General features: G+C 34.8%; 1 non-coding gene across 1 annotated transcript; it reads left to right on the forward strand.

Moving 5' to 3' along the window:
• The first annotated feature begins 1,042 nt into the window (after positions 1-1,042).
• On the forward strand, positions 1,043-1,253 carry LOC122910876. Its single transcript, XR_006385285.1, has one exon. It is a non-coding gene; the product is annotated as a small nucleolar RNA U3 (small nucleolar RNA).
• The last annotated feature ends 18,973 nt before the right edge of the window (positions 1,254-20,226 follow it).

Here is a 20,226-nt window from a genome sequence, read left to right on the forward strand (position 1 = left end):
TATTCTTCATGTGTATACTATTTCAACTACAGTAGAAGTAGGGTTCTTTCCAGAACACAAACAAATAATGGCTAGAATTTCTTCAAACAACTCCAGAATGCAAATGAAAACATCAAAAACAAGAGGGTTTATTCAGAGATCAGGACATTCCTCAGAACGCAATGTGTGAAAATAATCTGTCCGTTATTGGATGCACACATACCCATGTTCTCACACCAGAAGGTCTTAAGAATCCTTGTGCACTGCACACAGCCTTCCCTGTACGGAAGCGTCATCACTTCTGAATACATTCCCCTGTAGAATGAAGGATAGAACTTGGGTCACTGATGGAGTCGAATGAGAGATATAAACTACAATGCATCAAATGTGTCTTGTGGAAAGATGCCCTACGATGGCTTGTTAACAGAAGGGAGAGTAGTACTTTCTTCCTACCAAATTCTGATGAAAAATGTAAGATGTGCAATATTTGGAGAGCATTTATTATGAGCTAATTAGAGCATGTTGAGTGGAAATGAATAGTGTGTAACTCAAAGGAATTTATAGTCACAGCTTGGAGCCTCTCTGCAAATACTGATGTTTAGCAACACCAGTTCCAAAGGAAATGGGAATAGGAGGGATATAAGTTGTCAGTGTGATGAAATGAAATAGTTGCAACTGCAGATGGATTATTAACTAATATTGACTCTTACTCTGAAAGCTGTCAGAGCTTTGCTATGCGGCACTGAAACAGCTGGGAATGTTCTGTCATGAAGCCACTGGAGAAACATTCTAGTTGGGTTGAAATACAAAAGCTAGATATCGGCTAAGGACATAAGAGTCATAAGTTTGCTTCTGGGTCAGACAAAATGAACACCATTTTTTTAGTCTATTTTAAGAGATTTGCTTCTTTGATTCATCAATCATTTAAGCACTTCCAAAGTGACAGACACAATAGCTTCTCGGCAGTTGACAGGTAACACACCAATCCTGCTAATATGGAAGTTGCAATCTAGAAAACACTTAAATGACCATTTAGCATTTTTTTATAAAAAGTGGCAAGAAAATGATTATACTTTTAGGGATCACTTCTATAGTTTGTCACTAGAGAAGTTTCTCTGAACATATAGAATCCCAGAAACCATGGAGGAAGTACAGTGTCCCTTCCTGAGCATGAAGCTGGCTCTGGGTGTAGCTTCTACAGCTGCCCTTTGCCATTGATGATCTCTCTTCCCTCCCTTGGAAGAGCAAAAAGGAAGGGAAACCATCTCAGTGGAGGTTGAGGGGGAGGGGGAAAAAGCTTCATTGTTTAAGATAGGATACTTTTACAGGATAACTGCTATAAAAATAGACCTAAAGATTTAAGGGTTCAACTTAATGGAAGTTTATATCTTGTTCATATTTCAATCTTGAGCAAGTCATTTGGGTTAAGGGACTTATTTTCATCCCTGGTGACATCCTTGCCCTGGATTCCTTTTATTCTGCTGTTCCACCATCCCATAGGGCCTCACAGTCTTCAACAACTGCAAACAGAAGGTGTCACACCATGAGGAAGGCACATCCACTTCTTGAAAACCTTGGTCCCCAAATGCCACACACCACTTTTCCTTTTATTCAATTGACTGATGACTAGTACAACTAATACAGTGACTACTACAGTTACTACACATAGTAATAAGGGGGTGGTATTGAGGGAGAAAATGTAATAATTGGTTTGGTAACTACCTTCCAGCTACACCTTTATGGTGTGAACAAAGAGACCAGATTTTGGTAAACAGTTAAACTTATCTAGAGTAACAGCAAAATGGAAAACATCACTTAATAAGCAAACTTGTCATATCTGGGCCTTTAAATGGTCATAAAGGAATTAATAAAAGTTTACTTTAAAAAAGCTTAAAAATATTTGATATGCAAAAATATTGTTTAGTGTTTCATATAGAAATTTTATTTTCTGGCCAGGATTAGGTTTATCATAAAGAATATATTTCCTGGGTGCCTGGGTGGTTCAGTGGGTTAAGCCTCAGCCTTGGGCTCAGGTCATGATCTCAGGTTCCTGTGATTGAGCCCTGCATGGAGCTCTCTGCTCAGCGGGGAGCCTGCTTCCTCCTCTCTCTCTCTGCCTGCCTTTCTGCCTACTTGTGATCTCTGTCTGTCAAATAAATGAATAAAATCTTTAAAAAAATTTTTAAAAAAAAGAACATATTTCCTTCGGTGAATATTGGAGTTGAAAATTTGCATAATAGTTGTCGTCCTCAAAAAGGATAATTTCAGCACAGGAATGACTGGCTCTTCAAGAAATGAATTTTAAAACTATATTGAATTGTATTAACATGGACAAAAATCAAACAGTTATAAAAAATTGTAATATCAAACCCACTCCCTATTCTTATTTTAAAATTTTCTATTTTGTTGAGGATAAGAATATGTTTATAATCCAAAGTATTTGGTATTAGACACGTCTAGATTATCGATATCATACTATATTGTAAACAGATGATTTTTTTTTTTAAGTTGTGAGATGAAGTATGGAGAACATTTGGAAAGACCAAATTACAGAAGGTAAATTATATATCTAGAATTAGGTCATAGTTCCCTTACTTCAAGTTCCCTGAAACCTATAATAAAGGCATCTCTTTGCCATTCCATCTTCTCTTTTAGTCTTGTAGATCTGTTTAAAACATTCATCTTCATAAATATAGCTAACATATCTCTAATAGATGAATTAAAGTATATGACTTTATTCCATATATACAAGTAGTAGAATAAAAATTTCTATTTGGTAGATGCTATCATTCCATTGCATATGTGCTAATATAACTTTTTTTTTTTGTTTTTTTTTCTGAAGAAGAAATGACCCCTGACTGAACATTTCAAAAGTAAAAATCATGCTGAGTTGACTAATTTTCCCTGTCCCTTCTCCAGCCACTTTTTTATTTGCAGCTTGGCCTAGTCTTTTGACCGCATAATCTTTTCCTGGAAGACGACACCTGAATAGAAATCAACCATGGGTTTCCTAGAATAGGTACTTTCTTGATAAAAAGAGACAGGTACAGCTAGAAAAATCCAAGAGTTCTCTACTTTTCCCCATATTCTTGCTTTGAATTTGTACTAGTTTTCCAGAGCTGACATAACAAAGTATTACAAAATGGGTGGCGTGAGCAATAGAAATTCAATGTCTCACTGTTCTGAAGCATTTGTAATGTGAAATCAATTTATCTGCAGGGTTGGTTCCTTCTGAAGTCCAGGGGGAGAAGGATCTGTTCCAGGCCTTTCTCCTTGGCTTGTAGACCACCGTCTTCTCCCTGTGTCTTGTCATGTTATCTTCTCTCCATGCATCTGCTTCTGAGTCAAAGTTATTTTTATAAGGATACCAGTCATATTGGATTAGTCCCTAATCTCTAAAAAAGTAAAGGTCATATTTGACGGTTATTGGAGTTAAGACATATATTTTATATATAAATGTGTGTGTGTGTGTGTGTGTGTGTGTGTGTGTGTGTGTGTATTTTTTGGCGGGGGCTAGGGAAGGTAACAATTACAACCCATGACAGAACTCAAATATGATGTTGAGTTAGAGTAACCGTCTTGCAAAAATGAAGGAACCAGTATGAGAATGACGTCCAAAACCCAACAAGATATGCATGATGCACAGAAAGAGTAAGAGTCACTGATGGCCCTAGGGAGCACCAGCTAATTAGATGGGGACCTACTTCAAAATAACAATTTCTCTAAAATGTACTTCCACAGTGAAAAAAATAAACAAATGATTTGTTAATAATTTAAACATTCAGAGATTCTTGAAAGATTTAGAAAAACCTAAGATTAGTACCCTCAAAGGCAGTTTATCTTATGTTTATTACATTTAAATACACTTATCTGAAAATGGATACATCTTCTTATACCTAAGTTTAATTTATATTTTTACCTTGCTTACTTATAAAAATGCTTTATAAAAGTGATTATTTTTAGGCATTTATGTTGATTGCAGGAGAATCTGAACAGGACATATCCAGAGAGTAAAAGACACTCTAATTTCTTCATTTTCAAACAGAACCAAATACTTTGGTTCTATTTAAAAATGGACTCAGAAATATTGTTTCTCAGTGGTTTGTAAAGAATTTAGTTAATGACATATTAAATTACATCCCTCTGAATGCTTTCACTCCTATTTATATGTTTTTCTACGCCCTACTTCTTGAAGGTCCTATTTTTCTATATACCAATATTGGTATATTTAACTTGGCCCATATAATTATGATAGACAAGATAATATCACTGTCCCATAATGTTGGAGTAAAAGATTTTCAATTCTATAGCATGCTTATTATTTTGATGCTGTTATTTATGATGTCTGTGATGCCTGTGTTTTAACCACATGTTAATATTCTGCATTAAATCCCCATGGTATACACTCAATCTGTTTCATCAGCTCTAAAACAGAACACTAGCTGTCTAATTGAGTCATGTTTGCATTTCCAGCTGTGTGTAGGCAGCTAGCCACATTCTTTTCTATTCATATAAACAGACTGTTACAATTATGTAAACAGTATAACTTTTAAATGCTTATTATGTTCCATTAGATCTATTTACTAGACTCACAAAATCTTAAAACATCAAAATTTGAAAGAAAGGATATTAGATTAGGATAGTATTTTCAGACTGGTCAACAATGTATACACCTAGTTTTATACAAGAAAAGGAAGCAGAAATTCTTTTTTAAAAAGGAAAACCTGAGGAAGTATAGTAATGGAAGATTCCTTTTATTGATGAGCCATTTCCATGGTACTCAGTCTGATAGATCAAATAGAAATTGAGGTAAACTAGGGTATATGTTTGATTTAAGGACTCATGGTTGAATGTACATAAATGTAGCAACTATCAAATTTCTTTTTTATTTTTTAAGATTTTATTTATTTATTTGACAGAGAGAAATCACAAGTAGGCAGAGAGGCAGGCAGAGAGAGAGAGAGAGGAAGAAGCAGGCTCCCTGCTGAGCAGAGAGCCCTATGCGGGACTCGATCCCAGAACCCTGAGATCATGACCTGAGCTGAAGGCAGTGACTTAACCCACTGAGCCACCCAGGCGCCCTCAAATTTCTGATTTAAAGAATACTTAAATAAACCAATAAAGGTGACATTTAGAATTTTTACTTTGGAAAAAAGTAGAAAATCCTTCTACTCCAGCATATTTCTTGTTAGTTTAAAAGAGGACAGTACTTTTTAATTCCTCTCACTCATTTGGCTAAACTTACGATTGATATAAAATTAATAAGGTGTTTGTTTAGGGGAGAAGAAATAGTCCCATGGGCAGAAACAAGGTGAAAGTGCCTTAGAGAAAAATAAATGGTTTTATTAATGTGCTATTAACAGTTATTATTAATGAATACTCCAACTCTTGATGTTGAAATAATGCAGTAGAATAAGACCTTTCTAAATCAAATGAATTGATGCTATGTATATTTCATGGCATTCAAATTATTCAAAATCACTTACAGTGTAAAAATAATTTTAATGACACATTCCTTCAATAATTATATATTTGTCTAATGACAAAGTCCTTCGATAATTCAATAATGCCATAGTCTGGTTGGAAAGAATCTTACATACCAGGAAAGCATCTTCCCCTTCAACACAGAAATCTATGATTCCTCTAACAGAAAATCAGGAATATTCCTTTGAATATTCCAGTCAGGAAATATTTCTGTGTAATTGTAGGGCTACAGGATTCATTTCTGAGCAAAGGGCTTGTAGTATAGATTAACTTAATAAGATCTTGCTTTTCCTTAATTGTCACTAGATTTACCTTGTTCCATTTTCCACTAATTTACAGAATAGATTTAATCTGTCTCAAAAATACAATACACTAACCCAATGTCTTTGTTCCCTATTTGACTTTATGACTCTGGAGGGCAGAAACACTACTGATTTACCAACCTATTGTCATAACCAAGCCTATGATAGGTGCTCAATTATTTGTAGAATTAAAACAAAAGGGTTCTAGGGCACCAGGGTAGCTCAGTTGGTAAAGCATCCACCTTCTACTCAAGTCATGATCTCAGGGTCCTGGGATGGAGCACAGGTCAAGTTCCCTGCTCACTGGGGGATCTTTTTCTCTCACTCCCTCTGCCTCTCCCCCATTGTTCGTGCTCTGTCTCTCTCTCTCTCTCTCTCATCCTTTCAATAAATAAACACATAAATAAATAAAATGAAAGAGTTCTTTACATAATACTCTATAGTGTTATCGTAACCACATATATCACACCATCATAACTTACGAGAACCATTTACTATCATTAACTGTATTTTTCAAAATTCTGTTTAGGTTATCTGTAACCTTTTCTTTCCTCTCTTTTAAATTTGATGCACTTAATCTAATTTGTATTAATTTGGCTTTCCTGTTGCTAAACAACTTTAAATTTCCTAAAAAATTCTGAATTTTAACTTAATTTTAGTTAAATAAAAGATGTCGTTGGGAGAGGTACAGCTATATTCAAGATCTATAGCGCTCTGATGGTTGGTAAAGTAACCACTAGACAAACGGAACTTGTGAGCACTTGAAGTGCAACTATTTCAAATTGACATATGCTTTAGGCATAAAATGCACTCTTGATTATAGAGACTTAGAACACAAAAAATGGAACTAATTTTTATATCAAATAGATCTTCAAATCAAAATTTCTTGGACTATTGGATAAATAAATTAATTTTCCTTGTTTTTTTTTACTTTAATGTGGCATTTAGAAAAGAGAACTTTGCACATTACATTTTAATTAGATATTCCCACTCTAGAAGAATTACTGATAATCCTTTACATGGAGAAATAGTCATGATCTGCGTTCATAATTGTTGGCTTACTATAACACTGTTAAGAAATATCAGTGTCTTCATTAGATTTTAACTCAAAGGAGGTCTTTCCTCTGATAATCTAGTTACTTGCCAGCAATGTTTAAATCTGTTCTAATCTTTTCTCAAGATTGGGCTTTTCAATTTCCTCAATGATTTTAAGTGGTCTTTTATTAAACAACTAGATAGGAGCACTTTTGTAAGGCTCTTTTTCCTTCTGCATCAACCATTTGTTAATTCTCTCAATTTGTTTCTCTAAATGATATTCATGGCTTTGTTATCCAATCATTTTTTTAAATGTAAAATACACTGTCTCAAGCATAGATCTTAATTTCATCATGTGAGTGTCATAAATATCATTTATTAGGAAATGATTATTAGGAAACAAAATATTGCCACTAGAAAGAAAATACATGTTTCCTGTTTAATACTTGCCATTTCAAGAACTATGTTTAAGGTCAATGTTAAATCTGTTACTAAAGTAAAGGCAATGTGAAGGCAGGACAGTGCTATTTTCCCAATATTCCATTAGGGTTCCATTAAATAGGATTTCAAATGACCTCACTGTGTCAACGACTTCAGAAGTTATGAAGCAGAAATTCTTTTTTTTTTTTTTAAGATTTTATTTATTTATTTGACAGACAGAGATCAGAAGTAGGCAGAGAGGCAGGCAGAGAGAGAGGAGGAAGCAGTCTCCCTGTGAGCAGAGAGCCCAATGCGGGGCTTGATCTCAGGACCCTGGGATCATGACCTGAGCCAAAGGCAGAGGCTTTAACCCACTGAGCCACCCAGGCACCCCAAAAAGAAATTCTTAAATGCATTTAATATTTAATTTCTAATTATCTTTTTAAAAGAACCATATTCTCAGTTTTAAGTTTTCTGACTCACAAGTTAAGCAAGAATAATGAAGTGTTACTGCCAAACTGAATTCTTTTAGAAATTCAGCAATAGAACAGGAATTTTCTTTTAGAGAATAAATGTGTAGGAATAAGCACTGCCTTAAGACTTGACTTGTTCAGGGGCGCCTGGGTGGCTCAGTGGGTTAAGCCACTGCCTTCAGCTCAGGTCATGATCTCAGGGTCCTGGGATCGAGTTCCACATCGGGCTCTCTGCTCAGCAGGGAGCCTGTTTCTTCCTCTCTCTCTGCCTGCCTCTCTTCCTACTTGTGATCTCTGTCTGTCAAATAAATAAATAAAATCTTAAAAAAATAAAATAAAAAGACTTGACTTGTTCATGCAGTAACTATCTGGGACAGAATCACATCCTAGGCCAATTCTTGAAGTTCTTTCCAACTCAGCGTAAACTATTAGATAAATACCTTCAGAATAAAAGCTAAAAATACGTTGTGAACATGTATCAAGGCTGTATTTATTTATTCTAACAGACAGATGGAATCGTTGCTAATAAGTCCCCATTTGATACCTAGTACTTGGTAAATTCAGCTGAAGGAAAATGTCTTCTGACAACATTTTCAGACATATAATCAGAATGCAACATTAGCAAAAATGGAGACATATTCAGATGCTTGAAAGTAAAGTTTATTTATACATGGTATTATTAGTGGCAGTACCATTAAATTGGATTCCTTTCCTTTTTTCCTCTCTTTCTTTGTTCTTATTATTTCCAATTAGCAATAATCACGCCTCGGATGAACCTCATTGGCTACGATACTGCAAAACGTTTATTTATCTATTATTTTGTGTCCTTGTTCTCATTCCGATTACTCTTTGCTTTCATCTGAATTTTCAAATGATTTAACTTTCAAGGCTATCTTGGACTTCCTTCCACATTTACTTTACTTATTGATGTCCACTACATTTATATACTTTCATCCCTGGAAGGTTTTTTCCCAAAAAATCACTATTTAATTTCATATAACTTGGTTCCAGTAAATATTCCAACAGCTGAAAAACATGATGTCTAAAAATACCGCCATAAACCATGTAATTAAAAATTGTGGTTATATATTTATACACATACACTCACATAGAGATCCATGGAGTTCCCTTTCAATTTCTTTTCTACCAAATGTGCAAGGTACAGATTCTGGCAGGAGTAAGTTTAAGTATATACATAGTGACTTTCATAAACAGATGGATTTTTAAATTTGAAAAACATAGCAAAAATAGAAAAAAATGTTTTATCGTTTCCTGGAGGGAATTTTTTTCTGATCTTCCTAAGAATAGAGAGTTTTACGTTATTATGTGAACATCAATAGGGAAGTTCAACTTTAAATATATAACCCTCATATGATGGTATTGACTTCAATATGGGAATCAACTTTTTTATTTTATATTTTTATTATTTTTAAAGTTGCATTTATTTGACAGAGAGAGAGAGAAACAGAGAGAACAGAGCAGAAGGAGGGGCAGAGGTAGAGATTCTCAAGCAGACTCCAACTTGAGTTTATAGACCAATGTGGACTCAAATTCCAGCACACTGACATCATGATCTGACCTGAAATCAAGAGTCAGATGTTTAACCAACTGAGCCACGCAGGTTCCCCAAGAGTCAGTTTTTTAAAAACACCTCATTTATATTATCCTCAAAGTAGACACCTTCCAGAAGAAGTGTAGTTACCTATGTCTTAGATCTTTCCCCATGATGTCAGTGTAACAGTTCTTGATCGAACTTCCTAACATCATGCGTGAAAGAAAACAAAATTTAGAAAAGAAAGTGTTAACATTTATTTTCAGCATTTTCAACCAGTTATTGTGTGACACTTATGTCATTGTGTAATGTTGAGATAGTTAAGATGTAACAAATCATTTCTAAACTTCTCTCCATAAATTTGATGTTTGACTTTCCATTCTCCCCCGCTTATTTTATAAATGGTTTCCACCACACCATTTGCTTTCCACACAATTATTTTATAATTGCAGGTGAGGAAAAAGAGAACAAACAAAAATACTGTGAGGTGCACCTGGGTGGCTCATTCAGTTAAATGTCTAACTTTTGTTTTCAGCTCAGATTATGATTTCATGAGTCATAGGATCAAGCCTGTAGGGCTGTGCACTCAGCAGTGAGTCTGCTTGGGATTCTCCCTTTCCTCTCCCTCTGCCCCATCCTCCACTTGCACACACATACTTTCTCTCTCTCTGTCTCTTTCTAAATAAACAAATCTTAAAAAAAAAAAAAAAACAAAAACTGATATAAGTTCTCTTTCTAGCTATGAACAAAACCCAGAAGTGACTATTTTTTTGTTCCTAAAACCTAAATAACAAGCATTTGGAGCCTTGCAAGCAAACTGGAGCCTTGTTCTAAAGAAAGTAGGTCAGCTGCTTGAAAGAAATTATTGTCACTTGAGTATTTGACATCACTGTTTGATGCTTCTTTCAATAAAGGCAACTTAGTAACATGAAATGTTGTCCTCTAACCTTTATTTTAAGGGTTTTGAGCATGCATTTACAAGCCACTGCATAAACATCATTAGATATATTTAATCAAAGATGGAATCCCCAATATAAAACACTTTGGTTTATGTTTTCTGTGAGTTTCAATTTCTCTAAGGACTTAGTTTTTTTGTTTTTTGTTTTTTGTTTTTTTTAATTAGGTAGACTGTGTCTTTTTCTAACATATAAGGTATTCAGGTCATTGGGTTGGGCATGGCTTTTTTGTTCCCCCTTGGTCTAGCTTTTGCATTAAATCAGGTCCCCAGTAGCTGCTGTGATTAATAAAGTTTTCCCCATTTCAGATCAACTACTAAGCAAGAAATAAAAAGGTACATCCAGGGGGTCTTTTTCATCAGAATGCTTTATCTCCAGAAAAAGAAAATGCCACTCTATAGTAAACTGTGATAATCAGGATAGATAGATAATTACAGGCTCTACTAATAAAATTTTAACCTATCAAATAGAGAACACATAAAATATTCTCTTTTCATTTTTAAGGAATTCTGTCGGGATGAGGTTACAATTATCCTAAAGGTAAATAGTAACCACATCAAATTACAATTGGTGTATTTCACAAAGATTGGAATTTATATGAGTCAGTAGAGAAAAGATGGGATTCATTTCAGTTAGTTCACTGAGTACCAAGCTTATAGATAATAATATTTGCTAAATCAAATTAATAGTAAGTGAAACTATGTCTAATATCTTGAAATAAGTCTTTCTTTCCTTTATGGGATCAGTCTTATTATCACTACAACCTCACAATCTAGTTCAATTTCTTCTTTTAAAAGAGAACATCAGGATTTTTTTTTTTTCAGTCAGAAGTGCACACAAAAATTAAAAGGATGACAGCCTATGATTCTGTCTGATACAATGCTACAGACTCTATGTCCTCCAAAATTCACATGTTGAAACCTAATCCCTAATGTGATACTATTTGTACATGGGAACTCTAAGGGGTGATAAGGTCACAAAGTCAGAGACCTCATAAATGGGATTAGTGCCCTTATAAAATAGATTCCAGAGATCTCCCTCACCTGTTTCTGCCATGTGAGGACACAGCAAAATTGAAAAGATGCCCTTTGTGAACTAGGAAGCTGGTCTTAACCAGACACAGAATCCTCCTATGCCTTGATATTGGACTTCCTAGCTTCCAGAACTGTGAGAAATAAATGTCTTTTGTTTTTAAGCCACCCAGTTTATGGTAGTTTGTTATAGTGGTTGGAATGAACGAAAACACAATACTGGAGTATACTTTTGCATGAACACCAGGATCTTATTGTTAACAGAGAGCGAACCCTCAAACCAAAGTTAATTGTGTTTGGTTAGTTCACTGAAGTTGGAATATTGGAAAAGATTTTAACAGTACAAATATTTCTACTTTAGCTTTATCTTGTTTTAGCTTCCTCTTTCTGATGTATGGTTTTATAAAGTAAATATATTTTGTACAATCAACATGTATTATGTCTATAAAAATATTTTTTAAACTAGAATAAATAGTTGATTATATTTACCAAGCATTGCCAAGAGAGGCATTAGTTAGGCATTTCCAAGAGAGGCATTAGTTGAAATGGAAGTACAATTATTTTAGGTCCTCTGAGAAATAATTAGGGAAGAATAAATGGGATCTTAGAGTTATAACCAATTATTTCCTAATGCACTTTCGCTAATTTGACATGTTGAAATGATTAAGCTAAAGAAGCATTACACTGAAAATCTGTTACTAAACTTAAATAAGATCAATCCTATATTTTTCCAATTTTATTTCTTTTCTTGTATTTAAGATTTGTAGTTTGCATTGTACTTACATGCTTATTTGGTCACATTCCTTTTTACTATCCTATTCCTCTACTCTATCATCTAAACAACGCAACCAGCCATTCATCATTTTCCTCATTCTTTCATTTATTCATTTGCTTGGTTGTTCGGGCGACTAATCATCAAATGTTTAATGTGTGCCATATTGTGTATTTGCAGTATATCAGCTACTTGAGATAAGACTTCTTATCTTACTACCTCTTCCTAAACTCAGTTGTCTTTACTTTTCCAGGAAGTTTGATTGACCGCTACTTTAATCAACATGCAAATCTTCGATGACTGACTGTAAGCAGCAAACCCTAGATTTGTTCAGGGCATGTATCATATAATATCTGGTCAACCAGGATCCTTAAGTTACTATGAGCATGCTTTACCACAGCTGTAAAATTCCATTAAATACTTTACCCATCTTTTTCCACTTACTAATACTTGTTTCAGTTGTTTGTTTGGTTTCTTATTATATTAGGAGCTGATCTCAGTCTCTAAGATGTTGGAGGGAGATCTTGCAAGAGGACGGTCTTATCCCTTACCAAACTTTCCCCTCCCCAAACACAGTCTCTTCTGCAGAAGTTCATATTTTCTGTGTAATTTATCTTCTTTTGTCAAAGCTGTGTTTTCATCTCTAGGACACATTTGTACTTTAGCAATCTCTCCATGTATTTATTGGTTTTTCACCAACAAATTATAACGTGATTAACAAAAATCACAGAAGCACAATTCAGATATAAATTTTCTATGGGCAAAAATAGAAGCTTATTAAAACAATTACACAGAGCAATAATTACACAGTCCTAGATAGAAGTAGGCCTAAACCTTACCCCAATTTCCTAGGATGACTCAGTATTTTAAAATCTTTTGATCAGTCTACCAGTGAGAAATCTAAGCCCAGAAACCTTTCATTGTGATTCCCTCACTTCTGACTTCACTTCTGACTGCCTACTCTGGTTATAGGCTAACCTGTTGGTTAAGTGCAAGAAATTGTGTTTGGCTATGTTCTGGATGCATGCTGGTTGATTTCTATTCCAGCCACTAGCCTCTCAGGGTTCAAATCCTCCAAAACGGCTTCCTCTGAATGTTTAAACTTATCGCTCTGTGAACATTTTACAAGTTGCCACATCAAAACTTATTTTCTTCTGCCTTATATAGAAGATGAATCTCTCATGTACCAGGTTCAAACATTATACTATCTTTTACTCTTTCAACCAGTTTCTCTTCAACTGACAATAGGTAAAATGATAAAGTTCTGCTTTACTCAGTTGATCCTTTCTTTCCACACCCACTGCTTCCTTAACCTTGAATGATTTTAAAGTTATAGTTAACTGCACAGGGTCTGGAGCTCAACTCCTTGATTTTAAACCTATCCTACTCTTTTAACTATATTTGTGATATTAGTCTAATCTCTTAACTTCTCTGCATCTGTGCCTATATGCATAAAATGTTAATGAAAATCCACATGCCAACATGGCATGCTTGTTGGGAGGAATAAATATGTTAATACACATAAATATTTAAACAAATGCACACAGTGTAACTTAAAAATTAACTGATTTCCCCAACTTCGGCCTTTCGTTCATTATTCATTTTAAATCCAACATATTTTTCTGACTCTTTCTAAAACATTTCTAACTTTCCTATTTCTAACATTTCTATTTCTAAAACATTTCTCCAATTATGTAATTTTTCTCTTAAAAAATGTTCACAATTCTTATATTAACAATTGATATAACAAAAAACTCGTAATCTGACTTTCCAAGGATTAGCCCTCATCATCTTTCTAACTCTCCTGCTGTCTAGTACACATAGTAAATACACAAAAATAAATACTTTTCTAATTAAATGAATATTTTAATGTGTTTCTTTAAATACTTTTTGGAATAAAATGAAATTAATCTATATACATATATGCTTTCAGATTATAGTGATCAAAAATACATTTCTGGATGTAAACTTAAAGTATTTTAAGAGAAAATATCAATGAATAAAGAATTTGAGACAACAGTGATAAGGTAAAATTTATACAGCTATTTGTAGTTTTCATTATAACTTGGTACATTGAAGATAATTATCTTTGTGGAATTCATTATAGTTCTAGTGATAAATCAGTGGTTAAACTCCTCAGCAACCAGATTACCTTCTCAGCTCCTACTAAAGCAAATGACTTTTGCATCACCATAAATGGTCTGTCAAACTGGGCGGTGGTTTTGGTAATACGAGCAAATACATGCAAACAAAGTCTCTAAAAATCATAGAATTCATCCGTGAGTGATTATAGGTCATGTATTAAAAAAATTAAAAACTGTTAGGATGCCTGGGTAGCTCAGTTGGCTAAGTGGCTGCCTTCAGCTCAAGCCATGATCCCAGGGTCCTGCGACTGAGTCCTGCATTGGGATCTTTGCTTAGCTGGGACCCCGCTTCTCCCTCTGCCTGTTGCTACCCATGCTTGTGCTCTCTTCCTCTATAATTTAGTTGTTTCAAAAAGGAAAATTCCTTCACATACATGAGAATCCATGAGGCACAAAAATGCTGGTGTTGGTTTACGTGAAATTTATCTGAAAGTTGCTGAGATTTTAAAATCTTCATTATCAACAGGAACAATAATGAGAATGCAGGCTTCAGATTCTTGGACAAGGACTACACATATGCCCCTAAGCAGACAATTTGAGCCCGATCAGGAACCTTGGTGTGGATAAAAGAGATGAAATAGCAGTCAGTCTCTCTCTGGGGAACGTCCCTGGAAACCAGAGCAAAATAACAGAAAAGAATGGGTTAATATGGAGGTAGATTAGGGGGTAAAAAAAAAAAGCCAAGGGCAGTGACTGAAGAGCTCTGCCAGGTGGAGCTTACAGTTTCAACACAGAAGGCCCCAATCATAGGTATTTGCAAACTATAAATATTAACAAGTAGTGGTCATCCAATTACAGATTTTATGAGAGTGAAATAGAGAACCTCAAATCATATTAGGTCTTCAAGGGCCTTAATGTGAAAATAATTTGTCCCCAGACTTTGCTAGGGGGCAATTCTGGGCATTGATTTCTCCTGTTGGTTCATCCGGGCAAAGAGCAGAGGACAATTCCTCTTCTTCCCATACACCACCCCTATGACTACTCCATATTTTTTCCTCATTGGACAACCCAGGAAAATTTCAACAACCATTCCAAATCTCAAAGTTACATAAATGTCTCCTATACAAGAGACTTAAGAAGCAACTAGCACACAGCTGCTTATCAAATTGCTTTTTCTAATGGAGTCAAGATTTGTCCACCCTTTCTGAACACAAGTTTTGCTTAAGTTCCAATGTCTGCATAACATAAATTAGTAAGAATGTTGGGAAACCAGTGTTAATTAAAGCTAAGGAATGGGGCTGAAGTATTTTTCTGCTGACATATAGGTATTAAGATTTCCAACTATCTCACTACCTAAATGATACGATTCTAAGTATTTGAAATGTTTTCTTTTGAGGAGTGGACGTTCATGACAAATCCTGAGATTGAGACACTTATATTTGCATAATGTGCTCAAAGAACATTCCTGAAACCACATTCATCTGAACACAATGTAATACATGCTTTACAAACGACTTTTTACAGACACACTTAGTTGTTGTTACACCCTTTGGGGAGTTAACTGAGAAAGTGTTCCTGCAACACTCTCAAATGTTTGGGATGCATTTTTTAGAAATTAATATCTTATTGGCATATGTGTTATATTACCTCATATGCTTTTTTGCCTAAAACTTGATGAAATTTTTGGGGAAAAGAAAGAATACGAAAGAGTAGCCTATCAGCTATGCAAAATCAAACTGCTTCGTGTTATGAATCCAACCAAGCGGAGCTGGCACAGCATGTCTTAATAGTGAACTGCATGCCAAGAGAACAAGATACTTGCAGGAGTCCCACAAATGCGGTGGGGGTGAGGGAAGATGGGTGGATAAAAACCAATGGTTTTGTCATATTACAAACATTGAGTAAAAGGCAGAACTATGAAGAAAGAGTGGAAGGATTTCTTGGTCTCTCCCTGTCAGTGAAATCTATGCATTCCAACTTTTTTTTCCCTCCTGACAGCAAATATTTTCACACTACACATTGCAGAGCCAGAGGAGAAGATAACTAACTCTTTATATCTGCAAATTCCTAAAACATGGACCACGTCCAGTCCTTTTTTGCGAGGCTTTTGTTATCATGAAATCCTTTCAACTTGCATGTATTCCTCTTGCAGCAAAAGTCATTTTTGTAGATTCCCTTTTCTCTCCTCTTCAGGAATGTAAACAGTTTGGGGCATCTTGCAAAATCACATGTGTGTATTGATGGATAGATTTTTCTTTAGATTTGACATATGCTGATAGCTTGCTCCCCCAGCATCAAATAAAAATAAAAACAGATTTCAATCTCAACTTTAGTATAGTGGGCCAAAAAAAAAAAAAAAAGAAAAAAGAAAAATTGAAAAACAACTGAATTTAATTAAGCACAAAGACAATGATTGGGAGACATTTTTGGAAATAGAATTTGAATATATCCAACAATTTTATAATTCTCAGCTCATGTGAACAATAGCCATTACAATAATCATTTAAAAGCTGTAAACTCAGGGAGATGAATGATTCAGCTTACTTTGTGCAAACATGCAGTCTATGGAACCAAGTGAAACTGTAATGTAGTGGTTATAATTTTAGCACTCCCTAATGGGTGATAGATTTTTAGCAAATTGATTTTATAAAAAAAAAAAAGTGGATTTTTAGCACTCTCTCAAATTTTAGAGAGAACAAAGCAGGAATTTAGACTCTCACAGGGGGAAAAAAATCAAAGAGAATCAAGACTACAGAAATGAATTAAAAACTGATGGTGCTGTTCTCTTTACAGTTTACCAAGTATTTTCATAAGCAATGTCTCAATTTGGGAGTAGGATTAATAACCCATATTGGTTTTTTTTGTTTTTTTAAAGATTTTATTTATTTATTTGACAGACAGAGATCACAAGCAGATAGAGAGGCAGGCAGAGAGAGAGAGAGGAGGAAGCAGGCTCCCTGCTGAGCAGAGACCCCGATGTGGGACTCGATCCCAGGACCCTGAGATCATGACCTGAGCCAAAGGCAGAGGCTTAACCCTCTGAGCCACGTAGGCGCCCACCCATATTGTTTATAACAATAATCCATACTGTTTACTAACCCAGATACTAAATAGGATAGTTGTTAGGTGTCTTAAGAGAGATACTGAGTTTGCAGCCAGATTCTATTCTTCACCAAGATTTAGTGTTAATCATTCCTGTGGCAGCATGGAGAAAAGAGCACCCAGGTGACACCACTATTATGATTTTTGGTATCCAATGTTCCAACTCTGGAGGGAATTGGCTATTAGTTAGGATGTCCTAGACTTTATGTCTAAAAGCAAGTTTATGTAGGTTCTTTGTTACCAAATATAAGTCAGGAAAACAAAGAGAAAAAGGCACAGAGAAAGGTGGGAATGATTTTTGACAGTGTTTAGTCACTGAACACTCCAGCATGGAATAGGACTTCTCAGATTATGGAGAGAGTCCTGTGACCAAGCTTAGGATGCCTTCTGAGGCCAGTGGTGGGCTTTACCAGTCTCATGTAGCTTATGAAAGTTGCCTGTTCAATATTGAAGAAATTTTCAAATCATTTGGTAGCTTAAAATAGGCCATAGTGGGAGTGTTTATACCACAGAAATTGTCAAATGCTAAAAATCAGAGTATTTTTTTTTCCAGGAATCCAGTTTATCAGCACACCATTGCCTGTGTCTGAAGAGCAGTCTAGGCATTTTCCATGTTAATTCAGTGCTAAATTACAGCAGTCTACCTATTAAGATGAGGATGCAACTTTCCAGAAATGACTACTGAACACCCTGTTTGGGCTGCTGGTCACTGGTTAAGATCTATATGTAATTAATTATCTGTGATGTTGAATATGTACTTCATACAGATCATAGAATATTCATTTAAGATAATTTGTTAAGCCATGCTACTGACCATTGTTGATGGTTGTTGGTCACTGGTTAAGAACTATTTCAAGCCACACTACTGAACATTGTTGGTTGTTGGTCACTGGTTAAGAACTATCTCAAGCCACACTACTGAACATTATTAGTTGTTGGTAACTGGTTAATAACTATATGTAATTAATCATCTGTGATGTTGATTAGAAAGGATGTATTTCATACAGATCATAGAATATTCATTTAAGATAATTTGTCAAGCCACACCTGAGTAGTGTAGTCAGTCAAAGAGCCAACTCTCAATTTCAGCTCAGGTCATGACCTCATGGTTGTGAGATCAGCCTCCCATCAGGCTCTACATTCAGTGTGGAGTCTGCTTAAGATTCTTTCTCCCTCACCCTCTGCTCCTCCTTCTCCTCTAAAAAATTGAAATAAAAAAAAATAATAATTTGTCAAAAGTGGAAGGAGAGAAATATACAAAGGCAAGAGGTTCCTAGATAGATAGTCATCCTAGGTTTAAAGTGTGGTCTGTTAACCTTTACTTGGCAAAGTTCATTTCCTAGAACTTTGATTGCTTGCTGCCCAATTTAAAAAAATAATCTTATCAAAAAAATCTTGTCAGGATGCCTGGGTGGCTCAGTTGGTTAAGCGGCTGCCTTCGGCTCAGGTCATGATCCCAGGGTCCTGGGATCGAGTCCCACATCGGGCTCCTTGCTCGGCGGGGAGCCTGCTTCTTCCTCTGCCTCTGCCTGCCACTCTGTCTGCCTGTACTCACTCTCTCTGACAAATAAATAAATTAAATATTTAAAAAAAAAATCTTGTCAAAATATGCACTTCCTTTAACTCTCATAATACCAAACCCAAGAACTGATCCTAAAGAAAATAACCAAATACATCAACAACGACAAACATGTACCAACATTCATTATAAGGAAAAATACATAGGAATCTGGTTAAGCAAGTTATGATACTTCAAAAAATGGAATATTATTTAACCATTGAAATTCTGATGTAGATTTATTTTCCATTGACATAGAAAGTTCTTCATAACATACTGTTAGATGAGTCAAATAAGGTTAAAAAATAAAAACAGTGTTTGTAATATGATCCCATTAAAATAAATATGATTAGGAAAAGTGCTAAAAAATATATATACCCAAATGTTAACAGTCATTATTTTAGAGTGATGAGAATTTGAGTAATTTTGTTTAAGTTTATATTTTTCATTTGTTTTCACAATTTTTTCTTCAGTGAAAAAAATATATAAAACATTTTTTACTTATATAAATAGTACAATATTTTGAAAATGTTAAACTAATCTATCTTTCCTTTTTCCTCCTGAAACTTGTTGGCCTATAGCCAATCTTTTAGTATGGACACAAGGAAGAGGATAAAAACATTCAGAAGGAGAAAGACTTGACATAAGAGTTTCCAGTCAGACAGAAGAGAAAAGAATAAAGTCTTTGTAATGTACAGTAGATTCTGGGAGTGGGAGAAAAATAGAAGGATGGACAGAAAGTTGCCTCATCCACATGTACCCATCCCATACTCTAATTTCAAATCCCTAAGAAAAAGTGTTAAACAGCGAAAGTTTAGAGTAGAGAGGCTTTGACCCATTTCTTGTTTTGGACCATGACTACATAATTGCAAAACTTAATGGTATGTGATATCTGTCTAATGTCAATATCAGACACATATGCTGGTATCAAGTCTAACTAATTCCATTCTGTATGAAGTTATCTTTATTTCTGTGCTTGTTTTGGGATGGGTGTTATTAGATTTGTTGTAAAGTTATATCATTGAGTTAAAAGTGTAATCATTGGAAGGCAAAGACATAGTTTACACAATGTTGAAGCAGAAATAATCATCTATGTTATATAGCTTGGATTTTTTTTAATTAAGGAGAAACATCTACTATGCATCACTCTAGATATTAACTTTTAACATTAAAGAGAAATTGTTATCAACAAAAGCCAATGCATAAAATTTTTCATACCAAGATAGAGGATGTGACACATTTTAGTTAATTCAGTAGTTATATGATAGTTTAATATGGAGTCTGGGAGACTTTGTAAAAACAAAGTTAGTTACCCCTGCCTGACTTTCATCTTTTTATAGAGTACAATTCTTTCTATTGGGGATAAAAGCAATATACATTATGCTTTATGCATCCAGTTAGAGCTTCTTGGGGGTGAAGTGAGAAAAGTACAGTTTAGTCATTTAAAAAATATAGGCAAGCAATAGATTTTTGAGCCA

Source organism: Neovison vison, chromosome 6 (assembly GCF_020171115.1).
Source record: "Neovison vison isolate M4711 chromosome 6, ASM_NN_V1, whole genome shotgun sequence".
NCBI lineage: Eukaryota > Metazoa > Chordata > Mammalia > Carnivora > Mustelidae > Neogale > Neogale vison.